Genomic DNA, 8,131 nt, shown 5'->3' on the forward strand with positions numbered 1-8,131 from the left:
TGGGGAAGTTGCTGGAGTCAATTATAAAAGATGTAATAGCGGCATATTTGGATAGCAGTAGCAGGATAGGTCCGAGTCAGCATGGATTTACAAAGGGGAAATCATGCTTGACTAATCTTCTGGAATTTTTTGAGGATGTAACTATGAAAATGGACATGGGAAAGCCAGTGGATGTAGTGTACCTGGACTTTCAGAAAGCCTTTGATAAGGTCCCACGTAGGAGGTTAGTGGGCAAAATGGCACATGGTATTGGGGATGAGGTACTGACATGGATAGAAAATTGGTTGGCAGACAGGAAACAAAGAGTAGGGATTAACGGGACCTTTTCAGAATGTCAGGCAGTGACCAGTGGGGTGCCACAAGGCTCGGTGCTGGGATCGCAGCTATTTACAATATACATTAATGATTTAGATGAAGGGATTAAAAATAACATTAGCAAATTTGCAGATGACACAAAGCTGGGTGGCAGTGTGAAATGTGAGGAGGATGTTATGAGAATGCAGGGTGACTTGGGACAGGTGGGGTGAGCGGGCAGATGCATGGCAGATACAGTTTAATGTGGATAAATGTGAGGTTATCCACTTTGGTGGCAAGAACGGGAAAGCAGATTACTATCTGAATGGTGTCAAGTTAGGAAAAGGGGAAGTACAATGAGATCTGGGTGTCCTTGTTCATCAGTCACTGAAAGTAAGCATGCAGGTACAGCCGGCAGTGAAGAAAGCTAATGGCATGTTGGCCTTCATAATAAGGGGAGTTGAGTATAGGAGCAAAGAGGTCCTTCTGCAGTTGTACAAGGCTCTGGTGAGACCCCACCTGGAGTATTGTGTGCAGTTTTGGTCTCCAAATTTGAGGAAGGACATTCTTGCTATGGACGGAGTACAGCGCAGGTTCACTGGTTTAATTCCAGGGATGGCGAGAATGTCATATGTTGAAAGATTGGAGCGATTGGGCTTGTATACACTGGAATTTAGAAGGATGAGAGGGGATCTGATTGAAACATATAAGATTATTAAGGGATTGGACACACTAGAGGCAGGAAACATGTTCCGGATGTTGGGTGGGGGGGGGGGGTCCAGAACTAGAGGCCACAGTTTAAGAATAAGGGGTAGACCATTTAGAATGGAGTTGAGGAAAAACTTTTTCACACAGAGGGTTGTGGATCTGTGGAATGCTTTGCCTCAGAAGGCAGTGGAGGCCAATTCTCTGGATTCTTTCAAGAAAGAGTTAGATAGAGCTCTTAAAGAAAACCAATTTCCCCCGGGATCAATAAAGTATGACTATGACTATGACTAAAGATAGCGGAGTGAAGGGATATGGGAAGAAGGCAGGAACAGGGTACTGATTGTGGATGATCAGCCATGATCACAGTGAATGGCAGGGCTGGCTCAATGGGCCGAATGGCCTGTTCCTGCATCTATTGTCTATTGTCTATTATCTACTACATGCAAACCTTCTAAGCTGCCAACTCCCATCAACCTGCACTGGGGCCATAGCTCCCCATACCCGTACCATCTATGTACCTATCCAAACTTCTCTTAAATGTTGAAATCGAGCTTGCATGCACCACTGGTGCTGGTAGATTGTTGCACACTCTCACGACCCTATAAGTAAAGAAGTTTCCCCTCATGTTCCCCTTAAATGTTTCGCCTTTCACTCTTACTCTTGGTGTGTGCGTGTGTGTGTGTGTGAGAGAGATTTTCTTTGGGGTTTTTCTTCTGTTTTCCAGATGTCTGTGAAGAGTAAGAATTTCAGGTTGTATACATTCCCTGGTACTAAATGGATCCATTGAACTATTGAACATCGCTGGGACATTCTCTATTGACTGGAATCTCAATTGGGCTATTGTGTACAGGAGCAGTTTAGGGGTTGGGTGTCTGAGTGACGCTCCTTCTGACCGAAAGTGTTTTTAGTGTCAACGTGGAGAACACTCTCCATCTGCCTGGATAAGTGCAGCTCCAAAAATACACGAGAAGTGCTACATCATCCAAAGTAATCCATTTGATAGGTACCCCGTGCGTCACCTGAAACATTCACTCGCTCCAACAACAGGTTACAAATTACACTGTGGTTGACTGCCTGAGCTACTCGGACGACATTTCCTAAATCTACGACGCCTAGCACCAAGAAAAGCAAAGGCGGCGGGTGCGTGGAGCCACCATGTCACCACCAGTTTCAGGTTCCGTTCCAAGCTGCGCGCCATCCTTCTTTAGAATATGTTACCGGTTCATTTTTGTCGCTGGGTTTAAATCCTCAAACTAATTCCCCAACTGAAGTGGGGGCATTTTCTCAAGTAGCCCTGCACATTAATATTGCAATACTCACAATGAGCTAGAGGAGCCCAGCAGGTCCGGATCCATCTTGTAAAGCTAGTCAGCTCCATCATGGGCACTGCACTACCCTCTGTAGTACCCGAGACGTCTTCAAAGAGCGGTGCCCGAGAGAGGTGGCATCCATCATTAAGGACCCCCACCACCCAGGACATGCCCTCTTTTCATTGTTACCATTGGGAGGGAGGTACAGAAGCCTGAAGGCATACGCTCAGCGATTCAGGAACAGCTCCTTTCCCCCGCCATCTGATTCACTACCTCACTACTTTTTATTTCCGTTGTATTTTGGACTACTTATTTTAACTTAATTATTTAATAGACATATACATATATACATACGTACTGTAATTCAGTTTTTTTTCCTCTATATTTATTTATCATGTATTTCAATGTATTGCTGTCATAAAGTTAACAAATTTTGTGACATATGCTGGTGATATTAAACCCACGTCTGATTTATGGATGGGAATAGACAGTCGATGGTTAGGTCCAAGACCCTTCGTCCGAACTCATGAACCGTCTCGGCCCGAAATGTCGACTGTTTCTTTCCATCCATAGATGCTGCCTGACCCGCTGAGCTCCTCCAGCACATTGTGTGTATTGCTCTAGATTTCTGGTATCTGCAGCACCTCTTGTGTCTTTTATATATATTATTTGATTAAGCATTCTTGTTTGTTTAAATAATTAATTATGGTCTTATGTAAAAATGTGAATTCCATATGTCATCATGATACTACATGATACGTGCTCGCCTCGCTAAAAGTAAGCACCAAGTTAGACCTCCACTCCCGGACTCGCGTGTCTTCCTTTGAATTAGTTTAACATTCTGAAGTTACAAAGCATAACATGCATGTCTGCACATGGATGTGGCTGTGGTGTTAAAATTTGTGTGCAAGTAAGGCATGAGCAGGCATCTGCATGCAGATGTCCATGTATATGTGTCTTGTGACAGTACAACAGAATCTGGTTTCCTATTGCCTCAGGGCTCCTTGCTAGGTTTGCAATCGGTGGTGTGCAATGGCCAGCTCACACTTAAGTGATCATTAAATGTATTAGACATTTGCTAGCTTTTGCTTACAATACTATAACTGTCCATTTTGGGGGCATGTTGCTCCTGATCACCTTTGTTTAACCTGATATCTGTGTAAGCAAGTAGCCAGTTGATTTTGACCATTTTGATTTTCCTTAAGGGAGAATCTTGCCTGATGAATCTGTTGGAATTCTTTGAGAAAATAATAGGTAGGATAGACAAAGGAGAATCAAGTCAAGTCAAGTCACTTTTTATTGTCACTTCGACCATAACTGCTGGTACAGTACACAGTAAAAACGAGACAATGTTTTCCAGGACCATGGTGCTACATGAACAATACAAAAACTACACTGAACTACGTAAAACAACACAAAACTACACTAGACTACAGACCTACCCAGGACTGCATAAAGTCGACAAAACAGTGCAGGCATTACAATAAATAATAAACAAGACAATAGGCACAGTAGAGGGCAGTAGGTTGGTGTCAGTCCAGGCTCTGGGTATTGAGGAGTCTGATGGCTTGGGGGATGAAACTGTTACATAGTCTGGTCGTGAGAGCCCGAATGCTTCGGTGCCTTTTGCCAGATGGCAGGAGGGAGAAGAGTTTGTATGAGGGGTGTGTGGGGTCCTTCATAATGCTGTTTGCTTTACAGATGCAGCGTGTGGTGTAAATGTCTGTAATGGCAGGAAGAGAGACCCCGATGATCTTCTCAGCTGACCTCACTATCCGCTGCAGGGTCTTGGGATCCGAGATGGTGCAATTTCTGAACCAGGCAGTGATGCAGCTGCTCAGGATGCTCTCAATACAACCTCTGTAGAATGTGGTGAGGAGGGGGGGTGGGAGATGGATTTTTCTCAGCCTTCGCAGGAAGTAGAGACACTGCTGGGCTTTCTTTGCTATGGAGCTGGTGTTGAGGGACCGATGAGATTCTCCGTCAGGTGAACACCAAGAAATTTGGTGCTCTTAACAATCTCTACGGAGGAGTCGTCAGTGATTTTTTTTGTGTGACTATTTTTTTTTGCTCACTGTTTTGAATGTGCTGTGTATGTTTCGCGCCTTGGCCACAGAGGAACATTGTTTTATTTGGCTGCACAGTATTGATGCGTGGTTGAAAGATAATTAAACTTGAATTTGATTGAATTTGTTTACTGGGATTTTCAGAAGCTTTGACAAGGTGTCACACATGAGTCTGTCAAGCAAGATAAGAGCCCGTGGTATTGCAGGAAAATACAAGCATGGATAGAAGATTGGCTGACTGGTGGGAGGTAAAGTGTGGGAATAAAAGGGGCCATGTCTGGCTGGCTGCCAGTAACTAGCGGTGTTCCACAGGGTTCGGTTTTGGGACTGCATCTTATTACGTTATATATCAAAGATTTGGACGACGGAATTGGTGGCTTTGTAGCCAAGACTGCAAATGATATGAAGATTGGTGGTTGGGAAGGTAGTATTGAGGAAGCAGGGAGTTTGCGGAAAAACTTAGGCAGGTTAGGTCATTGCTTACAGCTCAACATTCAGTATGATCATCTCCTCAAAACTAATCAATAAGCATTACCTTGACATTCCTACCTCCTTATGCAACTGAATCCTCGAATTCCTCACTTGCAGACCCCGGTCAGTTCAAACTGACACCAACATCTCCTCCATGGTCTCCATCAGCACAGGTGCACCACAAGGCTGTGTGCTTAGCCCCCTGCTCTACTTGCTTTATAGAAACATAGAAAACCTACAGCACAATACAGGCCTTTCAGCCTACAAGGCTGTGCCGAGCATGTCCCTACCTTAGAACTATCTAGGCTTTACCCCTAGCCCTCTATTTTTCTAAGCTCCATGTAGCCATCCAGGAGTCTCTTAAAAGACCCTGTCGTTTCTGCCTTCACCGCCGCTGCCGGCAGCCCATTCCACACACTCACCACTCTTTGCGTAAAACACTTACCCCTGACATCTCCTCTGTACCTGCTTCCAAGCACCTTAAAACTATACCCTCTTGTGCTAGCCAGTTCAGCCCTGAGGAAAAGCCTCTGACTATCCACACGATCAATGCCTCTCATTATCTTGTACACCTCTGTCAAGTCACCTCTCATCCTCCGTCACTCCAAGGAGAAAAGGCTGAGTTCACCCAACCTATTCTCATAAGGCATGCTCCCCAGTCCAGGCAACATCCTTGTAAATCTCCTCTGCAACCTTTCTATGGTTTCCACGTCCTTCCTATAATGGGGCGGCCAGAATTGAGCACAGTACTTCGAGTGGGGTCTGACCAGGGTCCTATATAGCTGCAACACTACCTCTTGGCTCTTAAACTCAGTTCCACGATTGATGAAGGCCAATGCACTGTATGCCTTCTTAACCACACACTTATGACTGTGAGGCTAGGTACAGTTCCAATGCAATATTTAAGTTTGCCAACAGCGCCTCCGTCGTTGGCCAAATTCAAAGGTGGTGACAAATCAGCATATAGGAGGGAGACTGAAAACCCGCTGAGTGGCGCCACAATAACAACCTCTCACTCACTGTCAGAAAGACCAAAGAGGTGATTATTGACTTCAGGAGGAGGAAATCGGAGGTCCATGAGCCAGTCCTCATCAGGAGGTCAGAGGCGGAGAGGGTCAGAAACTTTAAATTATTTTGCGTTATCACCCTAGTGGATCTGTCCTGGGTTCAGGACGTAGGTGCCATTGTGAAGAAGGCACAGCAGCACCTCTACTTTTTTAGAAGTTTACGAAGATTTAGCATGTCATCTAAAACTTTGACAGACTTCTGTAGACATGTGGTGGAGAGTATATTGACTGTTTGCATCACGGCCTGGTATGGAAACAGCAATGCCCTTGAATAGAAAAGCCCACAAAATGCAGTGCATATGACCCAGTCCATCGCGGGTAAAGCTCTCCCACCACTGAGCACATCTACACAGGAAAGCAGCATCCATCATCGAGGACCCACACCATCCAAGTCGCACTCTCTTCTCACTGCTGCCTGAAGAAGGTATAGGGACACCAGGACCTGCACCACCAGGTTCTGGAACAGTTATTACCCCTCAGTCATCGGGCTCCTGAACCAGAGGGGACAACTTCACTCATCATCACTTGCCCCATCAGGTAGTTTCCTTTTTCAGAGCCATCTGTGTCCAGCACCAAGCATTAAACCTGTTCATCGTTCTCAGTACAAAGCTCTTGAAATAGTTGAGGATTGAGAGGATGGAACTTGGATCTTATTTAGTGCTGAGATAACTTAATGCAGCTAATCATTTAGGTTTTTTTGCGACACAACACTGAATGGTAGATATGTTAGGTACAGCTTTTTTCAAGAAGGTATAACCCCGCGTTGGCTTCCTGTCATTGATGTTTCCCATCTGTTGTACTATCAAGAATGTTGGTGAGTGCAATGTCCTTCTCTTTGAAAAATGGCTCAACAAACCAAAATATTGACTCACCCTTTTGTATCTGTTTCTAGTGCCCTTGCAACTAATAACTTTTGAACCATACTTTCACCTTTTATGAAGGAAATATAACCAAGAAGCAAAGATTTGTTGTCTGGTAAAGTTGATTCATCCAACTGCAGATCGAATTTTGTATTCCCACAACAGACACATTACTGTTGGTTGTTTAGTGCTGGCATAAATCCATTTTTCATATACCCACACTATACTGTCGACACTTCTTTTTCATCTCTGCTTCTGCCATTTTCATTATGGATTAATGGCCATCGTCAATTGCTAAAAGTCCAACCTCAAGGACTGCGATCAATAAAGGGGAAAGTTATGGCTTAAGCAAAACCTGACTCTGCCTGAAGGTATATAACGTGGGGCAGCAATATCTCGGTTGGACCTTGGGATAGAGAAATGATGTCAAGACCATTCAAAAGGGCAGGTACTGAACTTTACCCCATTGAATGACATATCCTAATACACAGGAATTGCATCACTGAGTGATTAGAGTAGGGGGATTGTACAAACTAACTCTGTACTACTGTGGTGAAAAGCAATAATGAAAAGGTTGGGGCTGGAAATAACCCGATGTCTTCAGTCCAGATATGGCAAATACTGAAGCGTCATATTGCTTTTCAATATCTATAATATGCTTTGAGTAAAGTCTAAGGGAATGGTGGGTTAACAGGAGATGAGATGATCATTGTAATCAATTATGAGGCATTGAGGATCAAATGCTTATAAGTAATTAATTTCTGTAATCCCTCAGTTGCCCCCCTTTATCTTTATCCTTGGAACTGTCTACTGCCTACTGGAGGTTGACATCGTCTACTTTGGGAACCACTGATTCCGAGCCTTTGCCAGCCTCAGATCTATGGATAGAACACCTCAGAAAACTAGGCCAATTATGCAGCTGAGAGGTTTTGGACTGAAGCCTATTTGGAAATAGATCCAGGTTTGTGGCTGGGTTCAGGGTGACAGAGTGCAGTGGGGAACAGGGCCAGATGTGTGTCTGAAAGCCAAGGACTGGAGTGTGCCTGAGATTTGAGAAATGGTGACCAAAGCATGGTCAGGAAATTGGGTAGGTGCGCTCAGAGAGACTGAAGGGAGCCGGTCTGTAAGAGGAGGTCACAGAGCTGAAGGGACTAGCAAAATGTTAGTGAACCAGTTCTGAGACGGGCTATCTGAGGTGTGTCAAGGGCAGGATGAAGAGGTGGACTGGATGTGAGGGAGACACCTTTGCCCAAGACAACTTGTACGTGGATGTAAATAGAGATGGTTCAAGTGCACACTGACAGTAATGCACCACTTCAGGGAGCCACATGAGCGGCAACAGTCCTATTGGTTTT

The sequence above is a fragment of the Mobula hypostoma genome, chromosome 11 (assembly GCF_963921235.1).
Source record: "Mobula hypostoma chromosome 11, sMobHyp1.1, whole genome shotgun sequence".
NCBI classification, from domain to species: domain Eukaryota; kingdom Metazoa; phylum Chordata; class Chondrichthyes; order Myliobatiformes; family Myliobatidae; genus Mobula; species Mobula hypostoma.